Source organism: Centroberyx affinis, unplaced genomic scaffold, assembly GCF_046629955.1.
Source record: "Centroberyx affinis isolate AG114_WGS23_722 - 3 ecotype Tasmania unplaced genomic scaffold, CSIRO-AGI_Caff_v1 ptg001720l_1, whole genome shotgun sequence".
Taxonomy (NCBI): Eukaryota; Metazoa; Chordata; class Actinopteri; order Beryciformes; family Berycidae; genus Centroberyx; species Centroberyx affinis.
Window position 1 is genome coordinate 48,885 of NW_027280128.1, and position 23,610 is coordinate 72,494.

The 23,610-nt window shown below is 41.7% G+C and overlaps 1 pseudogene; it reads left to right on the plus strand.

The window, feature by feature from the left end:
• Window positions 1-13,099: 13,099 nt before the first annotated feature.
• Window positions 13,100-23,352, plus strand: LOC139651715 (uncharacterized; annotated as a pseudogene).
• The last annotated feature ends 258 nt before the right edge of the window (window positions 23,353-23,610 follow it).

A 23,610-nucleotide genomic window follows, 5' to 3' on the forward strand; every position in this document is an offset into this window, starting at 1 on the left:
GTTTAATTTATTTTAGTTTAGTTAGATGGGAGTTCAGGATACAAGGATACAAAGGCTTTATTGTCATTTCTGCATATTGTCATATGCAGAAATAAACAAGTTATCAATGCAATGAAATTCTTAGTTTGCTGTCTCTCTATCTATCCTGTAGTAAAATATACTAGAAACTAAGAATAAAATAAATAAATAAATACATCTAAAATTAAAAAAGAAGATAGCAATTATCTGAAACAAATATGTACGGACTGAAAAAAATATTTGTAAGGCAGATATATACAAACACACATTCATGTCCCCACATATGCATACATATATACTTCCACTTACATACATACCTCCACGCATGCATACTGAGGTAGACTATAATTATTATGCCAATACAATATAAAAGTATGTGGAATATAAAAGGTCAGACCAAGCATATTCTAACTGTTGTTTTTTCTTGTTTTTTTTTTCAACCATACAGAATGGATCCTAAATTTAGGAGGAGGGGGGATGGCCGTGCCAGCCTCTTTGACTCAGAGGATGCCAAGAAAATTAAGGGGGAGAAAAGGCCATGGACCCGCGCTCTGTCACCGGACAAAGTAAAGGAGTCTGCAAGGATGACTGTTCTGCGTCATGGCGGAGACCCCGATAATGAGCAGCATCTCCTGGGCCAACATCAGTTACAGTTCGGAATCTTCAGGGGCCAAACATTTCAGTGGGTGGCTGAGAATGCTCTGGGGTATGCTGGGTATGTGGTTGCATCAATGTCAGAAGAGTCAGGAAGCTCTGATTCACATAACAACCTCATCAACAAAAGAGCCTTCCAGAGGTACATTTCGCACTATCCTGAGGGCCGTTATGCCATTCACTTCAAGATGGAGGCGAGATCTTCCAAAAGCCAAAGCCAACCTGCCACTGCCACTGCCACTGCCACTGCCGCCACCTCCACACAACCCTCCACCTCATCACAACCTTCAGCCTCTTCGCGAACTGCCACCTCCACACAACCCTCCACCTCATCACAACCTTCAGCCTCTTCACGAGCTGCCATCTCCTCACAGCCCTCCACTTCTTCGCGACTGTCCTCAGTGCCTATATCCTCCCTGCGCTCATTGTTGATAGGGAAAGCCAAGTCTCAGCAGACCCTAGACAAGTCTGTCAAGAGGCTGTTTTCACCACAAAAGTTTCAGCCATGTAAGTATGCAACTAGAAAATGGATTTTGTGTAACATTGAGTTGTAGATGTTTTCATATTTTTAATGTATTCTATTTGGATGTCATTCTTTTTCAGCTGTTCCTGCTCTGTCCCCTGCTGGATCCACCACGGCACTTCTGTCAGACACAGTAGAGCTGGAACCCACTGACAGCAAGCTTTTGCTGGCCACTCAACAGATGGAGTCAGACATAGCGCGTATGTATTTTTATGAAATACTTACACACACACTCTCTATCGCTTTCTCTTGCTTTCTCTCTCTCACACACTCTCTTTCTCTCTCACTCTGTTTCTCTCTCTCTCTCTCTCTCTCTCTTTCTCTCACTCCTCTCATATCTGTTTATTAAATTTTTTTTATACTTTTAAAAAAAAAATTCATGTTACGTATGTCATTACATGATTACAATCATGAATACGATTTGAATTTAGCATACATACATGAACACATATATATTTTCTTTTCTATCCATTTTGACAATTGTGGCCGTGTCTTTTGGAACCACTTCTTTGTAATTCATTTTAGAGCAGTCACTCTTAATATTCTTAAAATATATTTGTCTCTTTTATCCACAATTTCTCTTGGCATTTTCCCCAAAAGTACAAAATTATAACCAAGTATACACTTCATTTCTTTATTTATGTCTTCCCAAAAAGTTTTTAGTTCTGGACAGGACCAAAGAATATGACTGAGATGAGCATGTTTCCCCACAACACGCCAACACTTAGAGGTTCCTGATGAATATTTAATCTGCTAAACCAGTGTTATGAAGGAGCACATCTGAATTTTCCATGTGTATTCTCTCCAAAATTAAGAGACTGTGGTTTTATATATATCTTCATTCATTACTTCATTCTCTCATATCTGTTTAATAGAGAGCAGAATTTGCCTGCCCGCTGGTTGGATCCCCGCCCTGCTAGAGGTTGACCAGCGCTGGATTGCCAAGGCCCTGTTCCGGTGGTCACGCTTTAATCAACCAGAGCTGGACCATGCAAAGGTGGACAGAATGTGGTGGTATCCACCTCGGCCATCACTGACCTCTAGTGCCATGCCAGCATTGGAGCAGTTTTTTGGGCACCCCCTGTTGCTCTGGATGCCCAGGAAGCTTTGGCGTGTGCGGCTGCTCTGTCCACATCCAGACTGTGGCAAGTCAGAGCTTATCTCTGCTGGACTACATCAGAGGGTCAGGCAGGTGGTTGGTGTCAGCAGCTCTTACTACTTGGCATCCGAATATCTTGCCTGTAAGAGCTGCAAAAGAAAGGTCATCAGCTGGAGCCACACCATCGTCTCCCAGCTAGACATCGGCCACCGCATCCAGTTCCCATGTCTGCTGACGCACAAGCTGGGGTGTGACATGCAGGTTGTGCGCCTGATGCGTCAGCGAGGCTTGGGAAACAGCAGCAGCCAGCTTCAAAAGCAGCTGGAGGAGCAGCATGCAGAGCTGGCTTGAGAAACAAATTCAGTTCCTCACTGATTACAGAGGAGTTGCACATGCTATGTCCTCTGGGCTGATTTCACCAATCCCGCTGGGGGACTTGCCAGCTATGCCTGCAGTGCCAAAACATCGCTGGCTGATGCAGGTATATGCCCAGGATGTCCTCAGCAGGCTGGATGAAGTGAAGGCCTCCATCACCTCACTTTTTGGCCAGGTCATCAAGATGGACTCAACCAAGAAGATTGTGAGGAAGCTGGCGGGTCAGGCCCGGTCTACAGCTGCTTGGGCCACCAACATCGGCAATGAGCATGGGCATGTCATCATGTCTGTGCTCACAGCAAGTGAGGGCTGGGGCCTGATGAAGATGGCAGAGGGACTTGTGAGGCGCTACAAGGAGGCTGGGGTGCCACCCCCAGAGATCCTATATGTGGACCGCGACTGCTGTGGGAACTCTCACCTACACAAGATCTTTGGGGCATGGCCGGGCATGAAGATCAAGTTGGACGTCTGGCACTTTATGAGGAGGTTTGCCACCGGATGCACAACCGATTCCCATGCTCTCTACACCAGCTTCATGGCCCAACTCACCCGCTGCATCTTTGTGTGGGATGAGAGTGACCTGCAGCGACTCAGGGCAGCCAAGCGGGCGGAGCTGGAAGCAAGCCACATGCGTCCCACAGAAGCAGATGTGACACGCCACATCACCAAGGCAGAGATGCTGCAGGAGGACCGTCCGGGAAAGCAGGGAGATGGAAGTCATGCTCAAGGAGTTGATCGAGGCATATGATGGAGAGAGGGGCTGCAACACTCTCGGTGTGCCTCTGATCAACTCTGCCAGGATGGCGGAAATCTGGAAGGCCCAGCGCAAACACATTCCCTGCCTCCAGGACCCTCCAGGTTTCCAGCTGTATACACAGACTGGGACACTGAAGAAGGGTGGTCATGTGCTTCCAACATACCGGTGTGCCAGAGGTTCGACTTCACTGGAGAATTTTCATTTGCACATGAACAGATTCATCCCAGGTAAAGAGTGCACACTGTTAGGTTTCTGTATAAGTTGTAATATAATAATATTTACTACATTTTTTAATATATTTGCATGCAAGGAATCACAATGCAAATATTTAATATTTTTCAGGAACCCTGGCAAGTGACACCTTTTTCCAGGCATATCTGGTTGATGGTCTTGCCAGGTGGAATGAGGACAGGACCATGACAGCAGAGGGGATAGAAGGGCCACACTCATACAGTGGCCTTCTTAGGCATGCTGCCAACCAGCTGTCAGAGGAGGTGCTTGGGAGAAAGCTGGTGGAGTACACAGCCCCACGGAAATACACCGGTATGCATGTAGTAAATTAGTATTGTATGCATGTAGTAAATTATTATTTTTAATAGATTTTAGGCAGGCACATATTCCTGCCAGTCACTTATGACGCTTTTTTTTTGGGTTGTTTCAGGAGAGCTTATAGGTATTGAATACCTTTACAGCCAAAACAATGCTGTCATGGAGGACTACAAGTTGGCCCTCACAACACTCGAGACAGAGGACATCACTGTTGCAGAGGGGGAGTCTTGTTTGGAGCCATTTGACATGGAGGATCCAACTGTTCCCACCCTGGACACAATATGGCCCCCACAACAGTGCACTCCATCAGCCCCTACTCCATCAAATAGACCTCCAGCTGCTGCAGCTGCTGCTCGCAACAGCGCCACTCCATCTGCACCCACAGCACTGCCTGCGACTGCATCGCCTACAGCACCACCAACTGAACCCTCTACATGTTCTACTGTTGCCACTATGCAGAGTGGTAAGTTTTTATTGAATTGTTAAAGGTGCCAATAATTGTGATTTATATTAACACATAAAACATCAATATTACATGTTCATACATGTTCTCTCTCTCTTTGCTTTCATTTGTTCTAATTTAGCTCCCCAGCAAGACACACCAAGACAGTGTCATGAATGTGCTCGCAATTCATATATGTAAAGATAAAACATAGAAGTGGCCTAATTATTAAAATCTTTATAAATGTATGAATCTTTGTAAAGGAAACTAGAAATCTCACTTTAAGATCCTTATGATGTTCATTTCATCTGACTGGTGCACTGCATTTAAAAAACATTTTGCCAAGTTCTTATTTAAAATGAGGAAGCTCCAATGCAAACCAAACTGGTGATCATATTACATTTCGTCACTTTGAAATTTAAAGGGACATGAGATTGTATGTCTTCTGTATGCCTTTTGCAGATCAAAAGCAGATGCAGTGTATTTTTCAAAGGGTAGTTTATGATCCACTCTGGAAGACAACACCACTATAGTGCCAATATTTTTATATTACTATCAGTAAAATGCCAATAGTACTGAATCTCTGTTTGCCGTCCAGTTCCTGAACGCAGTGGGAGACCTGCTGGATCTGATCCCAGCCGTGGTCCCCAGCTCCAACCCTCCACTCAGACACTTCAAACTTCCAGGGATGGGGCACTGCTCAGCACTTATCAAGGTCAGAGGTCAAAACATGTCCTGATCAGGCTGTAAGGACTGTTACATACTCTATGTGGGGAATGCACACAACAACACAAAAGACAGTTATGTAAGGGCAGTTCCTCAAAGCTCCTGCATAGCAAATTAGTAATGCATCACTAACATCAGCTGTAATCAGATGATTTTCATAGGTGTGCAAAATGAGAAAAACAAGCAACTACCAGTGAAGAATGAATTTCCTGTGTAATCTAATGTGCTGGTGCGTTGGTAAAATGAAAGAATATTGATCTTTATTACTTCACTTATTTAAAGGATACAAAGCTTTCCATTTCTTTTTAAAGCTTTCTCATTTATCAGAGGAGAATTTTGTATATGAAAGTGCATATTCCTTGTCTGTGTCATTACAGGGCTTAGTGTTCCCAGAGATTCAGTAGTGTTTGTAGTTTCATTTGCTACATGAACAAAGAACTCCCACACACACTTGTGTTAATGTAAATGTGTCTTGTGTGGGGTAAGAAAAACCCTTAGTCTGAAACAAAGTGTTAGCACATCCTTCTGTTTTATCCATCATGAAAATATAGTAACATTAACTGCAGAAATATGGTATTCTTATGTGGAAACATAAAACATCAATATTACATGTTCATACATGTTCTCTCTCTCTTTGCTTTCATTTGTTCTAATTTAGCTCCCCAGCAAGACACACCCAGCTCGGCAGATGAACAGCCTTCAACATCGTCAGGCTCCACCAGTCATGATGTAGGTTTACATTTTTGATAATGTTTTAAACTTCTTTCAAGTTGCAACTGTAATAACTTCAAATGGACATAATATTTGAAAATTTAAAATACTTTTTTGATTTTAATCACTCTATTTTGTTTATGGTAGGACTCGGTTGGACCTGACAATATTGAGGGCTTCCAAGCAGTCCAGGACTTGACAGACGATTTATTCAGATTAAAAGACCACAGTCTTGCCCTGTCAAGAGAGGAGGCCGCCCAAATCATTGCCCTATGGGAGTGTTTGTCCGAATATGACAAAGGACGCACAGTATACCCTCCACGCCACCAAGATACAATCTCTAAAGGGAGATTCAGGGCCACAAAAACAATTGTTGTGCCTGGTGTGGAGAGTACAAAACGGTACGTATGTTTTGTTGAGCAAGCATGACAATGCTGCATACTATTATATCATTCTTGTACTAACACTAATGCTGCTCAATACCTTTGCAGATGCTTTGCAGGAGGGAGAAGCCCAGCGCAGTGGCCTGACTGCAATCGTGTGTGTGAGGCACTTTTTGTCAAACTAAGCGAGGAGTACAGTGGACCCAGGCGCTTTAATGGAGTGAGGTACGAGCGTTGGAGCCTTATCACCAGAGCATACCTCCACATCCGGCAAGTAATATTAAACAACGCCATGGTGATGGAGAAGACCACTATCCAGCTCCCGGTGATGAATAGTGCAACCATCGCTAGTTGGTGAGTTAATAAACACTTAACCTAGTGAGGTAATAACCTAGTATCTGTGCTATTTTCTGTGTAGATATATTGTACTCTTACATTACACTATGGTATACAAAAAATAATCCTTGGAATATTTTTAGGTACTGCAAACGTGAAAGAAAACAGGAGAAGAGTGTGCTGGAGCAAGGCATCTCTACTCCAAAGACCACCATCGTGAGCCCAGAGAGCCTGCCTCCTGCAGTTGAGAGGAAAGGCAGACCCTGTATGCCTAACAGCGGTGTGGCAAATCCCCATGTCTTTGCTCTGCCCCCTAACACTGCAGGGATGGCTCAGCTGAAACAGAGACTGAACCTGCCAGTGGCTCCATCTGCTGGTCTTAGGCTGCCTTTCCTTGCAGCTCTCGAGCCACCTCTCCAGGCAACCAAACCAGCTCCCCGACCTCTCCTGCCTGCGCCCCGTCCTCTCCTGCTTGCGCCCCGACCTCTCCTGCCTGCACCCCAATCTCTCCTGCCTGCACCCCAACCTCTCCTGCCTGCCTCCCATTCTCTGGTTCCTGTGGTTCTTCCCAGACCTGCAGGAGCTTCCATGACAGATGTGCCTTACACCACCCAGCACTATCACAGGAGGAAAAGACAGGAGGAGGAGCAGAGTGGCAAAAGGAAGAGGAGGTACACAAGGAAGACTGGCACCATCACCTGCAAGCAGTGTCAGAGGGAGCGGGACCCTGCCACCCACCAGCAGTACTTTGGCAATTGGTACTGCCAGGCCACAGCCACCATGACTCTGGCTGAGTGGAGGGCTGCACTTGAAGCCCGGGGGTATGGCAAAAAGAAAGATGCTGCTCCACCCTGATAACTATGTGCACATTACATTGTATTCTATTATATACTATTATATATATTATATTCTAATAATAATAGTATAAATAATAATCTATTCTATTATATTCTATTAAATTATATATAATATTATATTATAAGCTATATTATTACTATATTACTATATTATATATATTATATTATATTATAAGCTATATTATTACTATATTACTATATTATATAATATTATATTATAAGCTATATTATTACTATATTACTATATTATATATATTATATTATATTATAAGCTATATTATTACTATATTACTATATTATATAATATTATATTATAAGCTATATTATTACTATATTACATATATTATATTATATTATATTATATTATATTACTATATTATTACTATTATATTATAAGCTATTCTGTTCTGTTCTATTCTGTTCCATTACATTATATTCCTGTTGATTTATTGTTGACATGTGTATATATTTATTTGATTACAGTGAACAACCACTGATTGCACTGATTTTATTACTGCACTGTTTTTTTGTTTATAATAAATGTTTATTAAGATGACTCAATACAAAAAAGTGTTCTTTTTCATTAAAATACAATATACAGCATACCACTGGGGCAAGTTGCAAGTTATTGTAATTGTCCAACAAAAAAGATGTCATATTGCTTCACACATCACAATCTAGTTATATAACATGTATCATTGAATTGCTAAATGATAGGCTATTGCTTAATCACAATGGTAAGCTTATACCTTTTATATTACTGGTAATAGTCAATGCTTGTGATAAACAAAATATTGTAATGTTTACATACAGCACACAATGCTTAATTACTACCATTGCTTAAGCACAACAGACAATATTAACACATCGTTTGGACAGCATTAATAATAAAGCGAATCAATGATAAATGACCGTCTTTATAACGGCAACGGGAACGATAACGTTCGATTAGAGCATTTGAATATAACGGATTACTTAAGACAATTTTAATGTCTTATCTGAATTACATTCATTTGTCTTTTACAAACTATACGTTATTGTAGTAGAACCATCTATTCATATGTAGTTTGCAAAATTTTAATTGAACAAGCTTTGGGTGACACGGGATTTGAACCGATGACTGCCAACACATATTTTGGTAGCCCGTTACTATTTATAGCAACGATAGCTCGACAAACGGGTTATTCCCTTGGCGCAGTAGGCAGCGCGTCAGTCTCATAATCTGAAGGTCGTGAGTTCGAACCTCACACGGGGCATGTCCGTTTTGCTTTGAACTAGGTCGTGGACCGTTCATTGCCAAACACCTGGACGGAGCAGACTGGTCATCCCGTTGAGCCGAGTCAAACCTGAGTCGTCCGTGCCGTCAAGTGTAGGAATTCTTTTAAAAACAAAGGCTTATACATAGCCGTTGCCTGTAGATTTGGAAACTTGTGATACTAGTCTCCGGTGTAACGTCGTATGTATACATTTCGGAAGCTTCGCTCAAATGAACAAGCTTTAGTTTGAAACACACCGTGGCATTTCAGCACCACTGCTACGGACCGAGAAATGGTGTTACTGCCCGGGTTCGAACAGGGGACGCTTCATGCGTGAGACGAACATGATAGCCACTACACCACAGAAACTTCAGTGGCTTCTCGTAGAGTTGAGTTGAGACCAAGTCAACCCTCAAGCCACAATCAGTTGCACTGTAAAGTCTAGGAAGTTTGTAGAAACAAAAGAGATGGAGAGCCTTGGCATGTAGACTCAAGCACTTGGAAACTTACGACATGCGACTCCAGTGCCCAGTCCAGCGTACCTTGTTTTTGTAGACTTACTCAACTGAACCGGCCATGAGCCTTACTTTGAGTGTAACAATGCAGCGTTTCAGCTCAACCCCTTTGGCCTGAGAAAAGATGTCTCTGCCTGGTTTCGAACCAGGGACCTTTTGCGTGTTAGGCAAATGTGATAGCCACTACCACAGAAACTCCTACAGAGGAGATTTTACAGTTCAGAACGACGATAAAACGCTTTCCCTCGATTTCCACATCTATTTACCTCCAAAACAACAGAGAAATCTTTCATTTTGTTGCCTGGTTTCAAGCCAGCGGCATTTAGCATATGAGGCAAATGGGGTAACCACACCTGAGACTGTTTCACTTGAGGATGTAGCATAGGCAATGCTCAAATGTGGATTGCATTGAGACAGAAATACAGAAATATCTCTTTCTTCCAACCAAACATTTCCCTTTCTCTGCTGACAAGCAGGCTTTTAAAGTAAGTTGAGGGAGCTGTACTAGTTTCCCTTTTTCCTTGTGCCCATCGTGACACTATTTCTTTTGGTCCGGTACGCAAGTGGTCACCAGGACAAAACTTGATGTTCTTTGGCCTGACACGATCAAATCTGAACTCAGATGGTGACAGGGAGGGAGCATTTAATCCTGACCACCACTCCACTGTGGCACAGGGCACTCCTAGACCCTTTGCTGCTTGCAAGTTTTTTTCATTTCTGTCAAAGCCCCCAACAAGCTTACTACGATGGCTCGGCCAGGAGCACAGAGGTGTTTTGGCAAAGTGTCTTATCATTTAGTTGGGATCCAACCGCTTAGAATCACCAATGGCTTCCTTTCCTGTCAGGGGGAGGTGTGGTGAGGACCCAAATGCAGACAGAGGCAGAGAGCTTAGCTGAAAGTGGCAGCTTTAACAAAGAACTAAGGCAAAACATACAAAAATCAGGAGTTCCAAAAACACAAAAGGCACAGGCTGGCAACAGGCAAAACAAGGAAGAAAAAACCCAACCTGGCTGGCAACAAAGCAAGAAGTCCAAAACTGGTGACGAGGCAGGGAACACGGGAACAGGAACAGAGCAGGTAACACAACAGGTAACAAAACAGGACAGGAGCGAAACAGAACAGGTAGGCAAAATAGGTAGACTAAACAGACAAACTGACAAGGAGTGGATGATAAACCGGGGTAGATATACTGTGCGGATGGGTGATTAGTGATGAGGTACAGGTGTGTGGGAGCAGGAGCTGGGGGAAAAGAGGGAGCCACACCCACACTACACACTGACAGACAGACCAGGAGGACGAACTGACAAGGAGTGGATGATAAACCGGGGTAGATATACTGTGGGGATGGGTGATTAGTGATGAGGTACAGGTGTGTGGGAGCAGGAGCTGGGGGAAAAGAGGGAGCCACACCCACACTACACACTGACAGACAGACCAGGAGGCAGAGACACAAGGGAGGCAGGGAACACAGAGAAACACAAAGAACACAAAGGCAGGCCATGGCAGAACCATGACACTTTCCAGTACAAACTCTCTTCAATCTGCAAGAAATGCTTGAAGGCGGCGGTGGGCAACCATGCGCCATGGAGGGCCAAGCGTACACAGGTTTTCATTGTGACAACGCAATTCAGCAGGTGACTTCCCTGATGCCTTCCTCCTCTCTGGCCGCACGTGTGCTAGTCACTGACATCATCTGGTGTAGCGTTTGGTTGGAACAAAAACATGCATAGTCTCACGCTCCATGGCACATAATTGTCCAACCCCTGCTTTAAGGGAGCTGTTGCTCTTTAACACAGGACTGGTAAGACTGGTGAGGAGCGTTGGACAAAGTGATGAGGCACTAGTGATCTTACACTGTCGTTGACTTAACAATAGCTTTCCCTGACCGGGAATTGAACCCAGGTTGCAGCAGTGAGAGCGCCGAATCCTGACCACTAGACCATCAGAAAATATTCTGGGTGTGTGTGTTCTTTAGATCAAGATTCACATTTTCTGTCAAATGTGCAGACATACTTTGGACTGAAGCGAACAGCTGACAGGGTGGCACTACATTTGCTCAGGAAAACCAAAGCTTATCCATATTTGGGGCAAACGTGAGTGGTAGAGCGCAAGGTGTGTCATTTTTTATCATCCCTTCGATGAGCGATCTGATTTCACCCCAGGAGTGGAGAGCACCAAGAGGTGTGTCCTGGGCTCAAAGGGCTCCCCTGCACAGTGGCCAAGCTGCTGCCGACTTATCTTCGTCAGGCTATGTGACATCCATAAAAGCCCTATAAAACAGGGAAAAGATAGCCTGTCAAGATGGTCTCTCATTCTTCAAGATTATCGAAGAATTCTGCAGCTACTGCTCTGCAACGTGGGGTGATGGACCACCCGGTTGAGGTGAACCAGACCACCCTTATACAGTGGCACAACAAACGCCTGAAGGCTCAAGAGGTTGTTCTTCTGGTCAAAGACGTGCAGCTCCCTGAGGTGCGGGCAGTGGCAGTGGAGCCTCTATTGTCTGCCAACGCACAGCCTGTTGTGCCTATACAACATTGTCACCATCACCATCAGCTGCATTCATACCCAATGCCACCCAATACAGCAGGGCAGGCCAGAACCAGGTTCAGGCAGCCTCCAGCTAACTCCGTCCAGCCTCCAGCCCCCCACATCCAAGAGCAGGACCCAGGCTTATTAGTCCAAGGCCCACCACCTGCACCTGTCGTGCCAGGGTTGCGGCTGTTGATTCCCTGCACTGTCCGCAGTTCTACCATCACCCCGTCCTCATTACCCAGCACCACCACTGCCACCAATGAACCTACCGATGACTAATGCTGAGCTGCACCCACTAAACGGAAATATAATTGGTCAGCCACATCAAACGTGCAAGTGTGGCCAGTTTTGCACTTCAGAAACTGGCCACAGCCAATACAAGGGCAAAATATATTGCCCAAAAACTTAGACCTTGACTAAAGAACAGTGGTTGAAGGCCATGCAGAGGGCAGCCTACGAACAAAGCCTCAACATTAAGTTTTAGCTATTTATGTGTAAAGTTTGATTTAATGTGTCCTCATTTTCCTTTTTTCTGTGATTTCTTATTGGTTCATTGTTCTGTTAATTATTCAAGATTCGTTGCCCTGATTATTATTATTTATAATATATTATTATTGTTCACTGTTTTTTTATTTGTTTTTTAAATGTATCCTTCTTTTATTCTTTTGTGTGATGTCATCTGTTCACTGTTCTTTGAATTATTTAACTTTGATTGCACTTTTTATTATTTTTTATTATATTCTAATTAATTATTATTGTTGTTCACTGTGTTCTTTAATTTGATGTTGAAATGTAGCCTCCTTACTTAATTTGCCAATCAGCTCTCTGTTCATCAGCTGTCTGTCTTTGATTTTCTTTTTTTGATTGCTATTTTTGTTCACTGTGTTCTTTTTTGATTTAGATTGCACTTTTTCTAATTGTTTTTGAGTATCATTTGTGTGCACTTGATAGAGATTTATTTAATTGAAACCGATTTTCTGTTCGTCTCTTCAATAATACCATGATATTATTTAAATATACTACATAATACATTCATATACCCAATAATTTTTATACTTGACTGAATGACCAATAAAGTTATCAAATGAGTTATCACTCATTCATTTCAATCATTACTTTCTTTCAATTCGTCTTTAGTGCATTACCCACTTTTGATATCAATTTTCTCAAGATTTGTGTCTAGTTAGATTAAAAAGACTTGGAAACCGTATTTATCATTAATCTGCATAAGGAGAAACTCATACACACAGGTAAAAGTAACAGCAGGTATAATAAACAGTCAAGAAAGGAGAAATAGACTTTGCAACACTGATTTAAGGGTAAAATAAACCCTATTGTAGTGTTAAACCCCTCTCACACATGATGTTGACCAGTGGGTAAGAGTTATGAAAAAAGAAAAGGAGTGTGTCTATCTGTGTGAAATTTGACAAAATTCAATTAAGTCCAATTAGGTTCAATTAGGTCCATCCATTTTTTCTTCCATTTTCCTTCCTTTTTCTCCCCCTTCTTCCCCATCTTTTACAGACTATTGTTCCCCAGCTTTCTGCCAGACCCCTACCCAAAGTCCCGCCCCCAGCAGCAGAGGATAGTTCCCCACCAATCGGTGATTACTATTGTTCCACAGACAAACAGATACCATACTACTACCTTTTTAAAGATATAATTACGGTGATTTTTCTGGAAAATTTACCCATTCTCTCAATTCGTGAATGCTGTGCTGCTAGCGAAAGCTCATAGTTTGACCTACATTACATTACATTCATTTACTTTATCCAAAGCGACTTACAACACTAGAAATGGAAGCCAATCCACTCCAAATGGCCTGAAACATGCTCCTAAACACTTTCTGGGGGAACGATTTTGCCCTTGACACTTAGTGAAATTTGAAAAATTCGAAATCTACCAGGGTTACGGATACGTAATTTTTAACTGAGACACTTTCTCATAACTCACGAACCGTGAGTGGTATTATTAAAATTTGCCTATGATACTGTGATTTTGAGCCTTCTCTACAAGGACGTGTACCACGATGAGATAGACATCTTCATCAAGTGGTGTGACACCAACCATCTCATTTTAAATGTCACCAAAACACAGGAGATGGTCTTTGACCTGAGGCAAGTGACTGACCATGAGCCAGTGGTCATCAAAAACCAGACAATCATTCAGGTGTCCTCGTATAAATACTTAGGTGTCCACATAGACAACCTTCTTTGCTGGAAAATACACATTGATAACCTGTGCAGTAGACTGCAGCAGAGACTTTACTTTCTAAGGCGATTGAGGCTGTATGGAGTGAGAATCCAGATCATGCTGATGTTCTACCGGGCAACCCTAGAGAGCATCATTAGATATGGAATTACAGCATGGTTTGGCAACCTAACAGTGCAACTGAAAAGCAGGCTTGCCAGCATGCACAAGACGGCTATGAGGGTAATAGGGAAGAAAGAATATGAGCCCATACAGAGCCTATACGAGCAGGCAGTCATGAAACAAGCAACAAAAATCATTTCGGACTCTCAACATCCCCTCTTCTCTGAATACGAACCGCCACCATCAGGAAGAAGACTCTGTGTGCCAAAGTGCAAATCAAACCGCTTGAAGCTATCGTTTGTTCCAGCCTCCATCAAGCTGCTGAAATCTAATGCTAAATCTTAGTGCAATAGAGCAATGTGCAATAAATACACAAGCACTTTAGCACTTAGCACTTTAATTCCTACAGCTTCTTTTTAAGCTGTCGTGTTGTCAATGTCAAATGTATACCCTTACAAAAAAGTCACATGTGAAATCGTCCATTTCACATGTGAAAATGAAGTTTGTGTCACAAAGTCACATGTGAATTTGACATTTTCACATGTGATTGTCTCTATTCACATGTGAAAAAAGGGTTTCACAGGTGAAAATGAAGTCTGTGTCATAAAGTCACATGTGAATTTGACATTTTCACATGTGATTGGCTTTATTCACATATGAACTGAAATATTTACATTTGAAAATAAAATATGTGTCACAAAGTCACATGTGAGTTCGACACATTCACATGTGATTGGCTTTATTCACATGTGAACTGAAATTTTTACATGTGAAAATAAAGTATGTTACAAAGTCACATGTGAATTTGGCATTTTCACATGTGATTGTCTCTATTCACATGTGAAAAAGGTTTTCACAGGTGAAAATGAAGTCTGTATCAAAGTCACACATGAATTTGACATGAGATGTGAAAATCACAAAACACACATAAACATAAAAAAATGTTTTGGTAATGACCATGTACATTTTGCCAGTAAACTAAGCAAATTATATTCAGCAAATGGTAATTACTGTGTTACAAGGGAAAACAAAAATTCAAGTTCAAGTTCAAACTGCAAGCAGAGGAAGCGCGCAGGTTTGCGCATGTGCGTTGAGGAGAAGAAAATAACCGCTCTGTCGTTACCAGTGAAAAGTCAACTAAAGGCAAGCTGCTTTATCAGACTTTACAAAGTCATCAGAGTTCATCAGCTTCGATTTCTTTCAGAAGTACACCCCAGCGTAAGGTCTATATATCGCGTAACACAAGAAGAACTTATTTTACCATCTTGGTTTTCATCCCACCGTGGATTCTCCAAGGTAAGTTAGCTTGATTTACCTTAAATGTAACGTTACCTTAGCTAACTAACGTTACATCATTGAAAATGGCAGGGCGCAGTGCTTCCCAAGCCCCTTCGTTAAAGCCACAAGTTAGTAAATTTTTATTCAGTAAAATGTCTGATTCAGACTGTTTTGTTTTATAGCCTATATATGACGAATTGCATCAAATTTTTCCCTGTAATGTTATTCCTTTGCGGGTTCAAATGTTGGATGAAAAGTAGTTTATCTCTGTGATAATATAAGCTAACGTTAGAGATGAGCTCAAAACAGAACCACCAAGATGTGTTCTGTAAGAGAAAGTTGGCATTTACATTGAACAATCAAGCAGACTGCCACGAAATTAGTTTTAAGTGTGTGTGTGTGCGTGTGTCACCCGTAGCGCCACCACTTGGATATCAATTTCTAGCTTTGGCCTAGCTAGACCAAAGCTACAGGACCAGCCACTGGTGTCAACATTTAAACAAAGATGGCTAGTTCAGGAACAGGTAACTCTCTCTCTTCTCTCTCGTTTATGCAGAATTTACATATTTTACATTTACATACATATTTTCATATTATAATCAATATAATTGCTCTTTTTTGTATCCCCCCCCCCCCCCCCCTCTCTCTTCCTCTCCCTCCCCAGGTTTATGCAGAATTTACATGCATTAACCGTGTTGATCGAGCGCTGGACAGTCACACCAGGGGCTTGCTGAAGATATACAGAGCCAAACCAGGACAAGCAGGACAAAATGACATGGAAGATTTACTGGAGAAACTGGATGCACAGGTAAATAATCAATTTGTCAATCAAAGAAAGATTGATTTTCGTGGCTTTATCTTTGCATAACTAGTTTTTGGCATTTTTGTTTGTGCTTAATTTCAAACAAGATCATTTCTCAAGCTTGGACCTTCTCTCTTTCTCCTTCTCCCCCCCTTCTCTTTCTTTCTCTCTTTGTTGCAGACTACAGACTTAACTGCACACAGGAGATCTACTGTTCTTCGGAGTCTTCCCTTACTTGAGAGATTCAGCTTCACTGTCAAAGACCATCCTAGTGAGTAGCGTGCTTGCTTCAGCAAATCACACTTATACACTCTTATTTACTTGTTTATTAGTCTAGTTGCTTCAGCAAGAACACTATTATTATCCGTCTTACTCACAATTCACACTAGCCTTCCCAGCCAATCAGCTTTCAATATTGCCTATGCCTATGTCAAGCCTGAGCGCCCCGGCGTTAAAAACAAGCACATCCTTCCACTCGCTGTTTGAGTTTGTCATGATGAATGCTGCTGATACATTTTCTGGGACCCATGTGGGTTACATTGGGTAACACAAAAGCAAAATGCCAGCTGTGCAGCCAGCAGTTACTGTTTTGACATATTAAAGCAACGCAGGTCTGTCTGTTTGTATGTGCTGCCCTTAGTTCACAGCCATTCACACTACAGTGATAACAGGAGACATTTCTTTTTTTACATTAGTAAATTACATTGTTCACACTGTAACAATAACTACAACAATGGTGCACAATGATAATGGTAGTTGTTATTGGGATAACATTTTAAGTTTTTTGTTAAGTCTGAACAATAGAAATTCTAAAAGACTATTGATTTTGTTGATTTTTTGAACCAAAAAGTCGAGCGCACAAATTTACATTATTCAACTACACATTGGTGCTGTGTGAATTTTCTGCCACCTACAAATAGCTGTCAGGTCCTTTTATACAGTAGTTAGAGTTATCTCAACAGTGTGAATGAGCCTGTATTTTATCAGGTCTTTTTTGTAGTGAACTGTAATGCTGTAATATTCTTTCTTGTCTTCCCTAGGATACTGAAGGGTTGGAGGCACACGACAAACATGGCGTTGGGGATTCTTGAGGTGGTGAAGGACGATGCAGCCCTACCAAGATCGCTTCCCACTGTGGTCAATGTAACTGTTATCCTGGAGGAGGAGGTTGTAATGGACATCTTAGGTGATATCACAAGTGCCTTTACTGTTCTGTTTGGTTTGCTTTACGCATTGAACATGGCGTACTACAAGGGCCTAAAGTGCACCTTAGAATTTAGGAAGGTCTTTCTGGGTGTTGCCGGTAAGTGCACTCCAAGAGTACAGTCTCTACGAAGCAAGATATTCCTGATGTAGTATAGCAAGAGATTTTGGGCTGCTCCCAAAATACTTGTTTTTCAAGTAATGCTGTTCAATTGTTAAATTTACAAGAGAATATAGATTATAGGACTCATGTTGTCATGTTCATGTCCAGGTGTAGTTCATTACATTACAAATATTTATTTATTTATTTATTTTAAACAAATGCAATGTTTTTTGTTCATTGAATAAGATTGGGATTTTCATATTCTGTTGATACGTTGAGGCATCTAAACATCATGTTCCATTTGCCAGGCATGTAAACACCTTATCCTGTTTACTGGTGTTTTTTTTATAGATGTAAATGCATCGCATGTCATCCTTGTGTCTCTACCCTGTTTATGGGAGAAGCTCATTGTCTAAATCAAACAGCGGGAAAGATTAGACCATTATATTACCATTAGATTAGACCATTTCCTCATAGGGGGATTGTAAATTGTTGGTGATATGTTGGGTATTCAATAAATGGCATAATGATTTGGAAGTGTTAGCCCGTATATGTGTTGTTTGTTGCTTATACTGCTTATACTTACAGTATATATGTGTATACGGTATATACAGTAGAACATTCACAAGTGACAACTTCCAGCTCCAGATTTTATATTTTGAAGATGTCACAGGTTAAATTTTTAGTTCTCCTTATTTCTGGCTTTGGTAGATAGGTGGTCACGTTCACATGTTAAAAGCACATGTGATTCATCATGTGGTTGTCCACATGTAAACCACATGTGAATGTTCCCACATGTGATCTTGAACCACATGTGGTTTTTGGACACATGTGTTTTACATGTTGGTTTTTTGCATCTTCATACCACATGTGAATATCCCCACATGTGATCTTAAAAGCACATGTGATTCATCATGTGGCTGTCCATATGTAAACTACATGTGAATGTTCTCACATGTGATCTTGAACAACATGTGGTTTTTGGACACGTGGGAACATTCACATGTGGTTTAATCACATGTGAAAAACCAACATGTAAAACACATGTGTCCAAAAACCACATGTGGTTCAAGATCACATGTGGATAACCACATGTTGAATCACATGTGCTTTTAAGATCACATGTGGGAATATTCACATGTGGTTTTTTCCACATATATAGAAGTGAATCACATGTGAAAAACCAACATGTAAAACACATGTGTCCAAAAACCACATGTGGTTCAAGATCACATGTGGGAACACTCACATGTGGTTTTCCACATGTTATTTCCACATGTGTTTTTTCTGTAAGGGTAGTCAAATGTCTTTTTTTATATCTTTAAGATGTTTTTATGTGAAGCAACTGTGTCAAACGCTTCTCATGTTTTGTGATGTTTTTGTGATGTTTTTTATGTGAAGCAACGGATTGTAGCACTGTGCCCAAGACAAATTTCCCCTCAGGGACAATAAAGTTTACTCTACTCTACTCTACTAGCCACCAAATTTGGTGTGCTTGATCGTCTCTTCCAACTTCCCATGTGTGCCAAGTTTGGCGCCCCTAGTGTCTTCCTTTGATATAGCTGCCATGGACTCCCTTTCAAAAAAGTTTCGAAAGTTTCACGGTGTCAACATTTTTATATCTCCAGAACGGAAGGTCGTAGCCGTTTAGGACCAAGACCAGTGTGTTCGGCGTACTTGAAAACACCCCACCCCCTAGGAGTTGGTTTCAAGTCGCTATCACTTACTGTTCAGGAATTATGAAGTTTTACCTATTTTTTGAACGGATATGTAATGTTTAACAGAGGCACTTTCTCATAACTCCTGAACCGTAAGTGGTACAGCCACCAGATTTGGTGTGTGTGATCATCTCTTCCCATTGCCCATGTGTGCCATGCCATGTGTGCCACACCCCTAGTGTCTTCCTTTGATAGAGCTGCCATAGACTCCCATTCAAAAAAGTTTCGAAGATTGTAAAAAGTTACAACTTTTTTAATATCTCCGCAATGGAAGGTGGTACAGCCACCAAATTTGGTGTGCGTGATCGTCTCTTCCCACTGCCCATTTGTGCCAATTTTGGCACCCCTAGTGTCTTCCTTTGATATAGCTGCCATAGACTCCCATTCAAAAAAAGTTTTGAATATTTCACGGTTTCAACTTTTTTAATATCTCGGGAAGAGAAGGTCGTAGCGACACGGGACAAAGGCCAGCGTGTTAAGCGCATAGGAAAACCCCACCCTAGTAGTTGTTTCAAGTCTGTATCACTTACCGTTCAGGAGTTACAGAATTAAGTCCTAGAGAAATGTTATGTAGTTTGGGAGGAGCCTAAAGCCCAAGCAGGACACTATAAAAAGAGAAGCACAGCTGCAGCTCATTTGAGCTCTGACCGTGGCCAGTGATCTCTCTCTCTCAAGTTGGAAATTGAAGTATATTGTTGAAGTTGTGAAGTAACCCAGATAGCAGTAGACTCAGGGGCGGATTCGCCCTGAAGTCGGCAGACCCACCGTACTGTCTCACTCATTTCGGCCATGCGCACAGGATATGGCCCGCCTACAGACAGCGAACCGTCAAACAGCGGACTCACTGCCGACACCAGGCGGATTCGCTCATCGAACGCGCCTTTTTTCAGTTCATACCGGTTCATACTGGTTGCTGACGGTTGCTCTTCAATGTTCTCTTCTCACAGAGTGGAAGAGCGGCATGCCTCTGAGGACACGAACACGGTTAAGTAAACTATGCTGTCAAAATATGCTTTATTTGTACAGTTGCCTAGCCAGTAAATATATAACGTAGATAATGTAGTTATGCTTTGTTTGCTGCTGAAATTTGCCATTGTGGCAAGCCAAGTTAGCGCACGTTAGCATTAGCACATTAGCATTAGCTAACGTAGATTTGAGTTAAAGCTAGGGTAGGCAACTTTTTTTTACTGTTATTTGGCCAAAATGTCATATCATTATGTCATATACCTCCCTCTATCTATAATTCAAGCGGTCTGAGAGAAAGTCAGGCCTCTGTGTTTGTCCCAGCCTCTGTTTTCCGAATCACCAAAATCACAGCCATTGGCCAAAATCTCACAGCTCACAGTAAGCCTCAACTAATCAGGAGAGCTCTTCCGGGGTGAGTGTTACTGCCACTCATGCGCGTTAATAGCCATTGCTTAAAAGCCGACCTGCTAAGCTACAAATTCGTTACGTTGTAATAGGTAAGCAGCTGTGCTAATTACGTAACAGCTAGTCGATGTAGTAGCCTGCTGGTAGAGACAAAGCTAGCAGAGCTAGCACCATAGCCGGTTAGAAGCAAAAGCAAAGACAAACCGATCTGTCGATCGGTTGGAAGCGGGTTTGAGTAGTTACGTTGTGAGTATGTAAAGGAGGGGCAAGACGTTAGAATACACATTGAGCCTTCTTGAGCTGTCCTGTGTCTAAACGATATCGGTGAGGGAAATTGCTGAGATTCCAATAACTTTCCATGCTACATTCACTCAGCCTGAAGCTAGAGGAGGTAATGTTAGTGGGTGAATGTTGCTGTCGGTAGGTTCCTGCCGTTACAGTTATAACAGTACAGCCTGATGTTTTATACTATTTTGCATGGTAGTCGTTACTGGAAACTCCAATTTTGGCCTCTACATGAATAATCGCCTTCGATACGGTGATCATTCATACGGAGGTGATTATTAGCACAGTTGTAATTTCAAGGAAACTAATTTAGGTTACAGTAACACAAATGCCGTTAGATGCTTTAGAGTTTGTTTTTTTTACGAGCTACATGTTTTTTGCAGTTACGAGAAAGATCACCTAATAACATCCACTCCCCGGAAACCTGGGCTGTGGCCGGAATGGATCACTATTCCCTCATTTGTATTGCCCTATATAGTGCTGCTCTGTTAGTGCACTAATTAGCGGTAAATCACACATGATTAATGACACTAATAATTCATCATCAACCTGCGTCTGTATTCACCAGTCGCATAAACAAATGTTTCAACTAACATGACAGATGTTTCAACTAACATGACAAGATGAAGATAACAATATTCATGTAGCATCATATTTAAATTGCCCCGCTCTCATCCTCAATAAAAATTCTAGAATAGACGCCAGTTAACCGTTTTTTTTTTCCCACATTTGCAATTTAATCTCCTGGCTAATTTGACCAAGCCATTATCTTACCGAGATGATCCCTTTGCGAATCGGGTTAATGATAATAAATGTACTGCTATTAAGAGATGCCAACAGACGGGCTTCTGCTCATCTACGAAGGACACTGCAAATGAGTCTTCTGGCCCACCGACGTACTGGTCGACAGATGGTAAATAACCATTAGCTAACTTACCTGACATTAATACTATGGCATATAGTAAAGGTAGCCTATTAGGTTTCGCTTGAGTTGTCTTGAGGTTATGAACTCATGCAGTCTAATTAGGAAACAAGGCGATAGCGATCTCTAGTGGACAAATTGTGAATAACATTTTCTCTATATAGTAGGCTACAGTTACGCTTGTAAGATTGCCGTTTATTTACCAAACTAAAGTCTTTGTAAGGGCTGTGTTAGAGTCCACCAGAAACAACACATTAAACACACATTAATGCTGTGCCTCCCTGCCCATAACAATAAAGCTACAAAGTAATAGCCTATATAATTACAATTGTATCTGTAAAATACATAGGCTATTAGTCAAAAAAGAGAGGTAGCACATCCAAAAATTGAAATGAAAATGACTGGATCCAATATTCCCATATCATTTATTTGGGTAGGCTACACATCATTTGATGTAGGCCTAAACCTATGATGTGAGTAAATTAATATGTCCAGTATTTCATTAATGAATCTAAGCTGTTAAGCCATTATGTATGATAATAACTTTTTAAAACTTTTTACAGATTGAAAATCCAACTCGATACTGCCAAGTCAATCCCCATGTGCCTGCCCTCAGAGTGTTTTTTGATGATAGCTGTGACCTTCAACCTGATTATCGCCTATCAAGAGAAACCCTCAACAACCTCTTCCATCACTTGAGAGACCAGTATGACCAGGGCTGGGGTCTTGAGATAGAGATTCTTGTTTTTGTTTTCTGGTTGGCCAGTGCAACATCATACAGAGTAGTGAGCAGAGCTTTTGACATCCCCCGTTCCACTGTCAACGACATCATCCATAGAGTGGCACGCAAAATTAAGAGTCTGGAAAGTCAGATCATCCACCTTCCATCTGTTGACAACTTGGAGGAGATAGGCTGGGGCTTTGCACAGCTTGCTGGATCACAAGCTTTCAGAATTGCTGTAGGGGCAATTGATGGGTGCCAGGTCAGGATAAAACCTCCCACAGAAGATGCTAACTGTTAGCTGAACAGGAAGTTATTTTATTCCATTCAGCTACAGGCCGTATGTGACCATAAGAGCAGATTCATTGACATTTATGTTGGCTGGCCTGGGTCGGTCCATGATTCTCGGGTTCTGAAGAACAGTCCCATCTTCACTCAGCGAGCTTATCCCCCTGATGGATACTGCATTCTTGGAGATGGCGGCTACCCTTGTATCTCCAGACCGATTGCCTTGATGACACCCTACAGAGAACCCGTGAGAACCAGTGAGAGCCTGCTTCAATCATCGCCACTCAAAGGCACGCAACATCATTGAGAGATCCTTCGGCATGATGAAGACACGATGGCGTACCATTTTCTTCTAGGCCCTCGAGGTTAAACCATCGTTTGCCCACATTGTGGTTACCTGCTGTGCAATCTTGCACAATCTGTGCATCACCAATGGAGATATCCTGGAGCCAGAGCAGATTGCCTTGAGACCAGATGACAATGACGATGCACCAGAGTATGAGCTGGCAGATGTGCAGGATGGAGATTGCCTGAGAGATCGTCTAGCGCCTTCTGTGTCAGCACCTGTTGCCCCTGTTGCAGTTCTAATGGACCATGATTATGATGTATAACAGTCACCACAACAGTCACCACAGTTGTATATTATAAATTATTAATGGATAACAAAACAAGTAGCATAGTTTATCAGTAGTATATCTACTTTTATTGCTTGTAAGAGAATTATATATATACATAACATTTCTAAATTTCAATTTATTTATTATGGTATGGTATTATTTGTTTATGATAAATAAATAACTAAATAACTAACTAACTAAATAAATAAATAAATAATTGATTAATTGACTGATTTCTTAATTATTTGATTG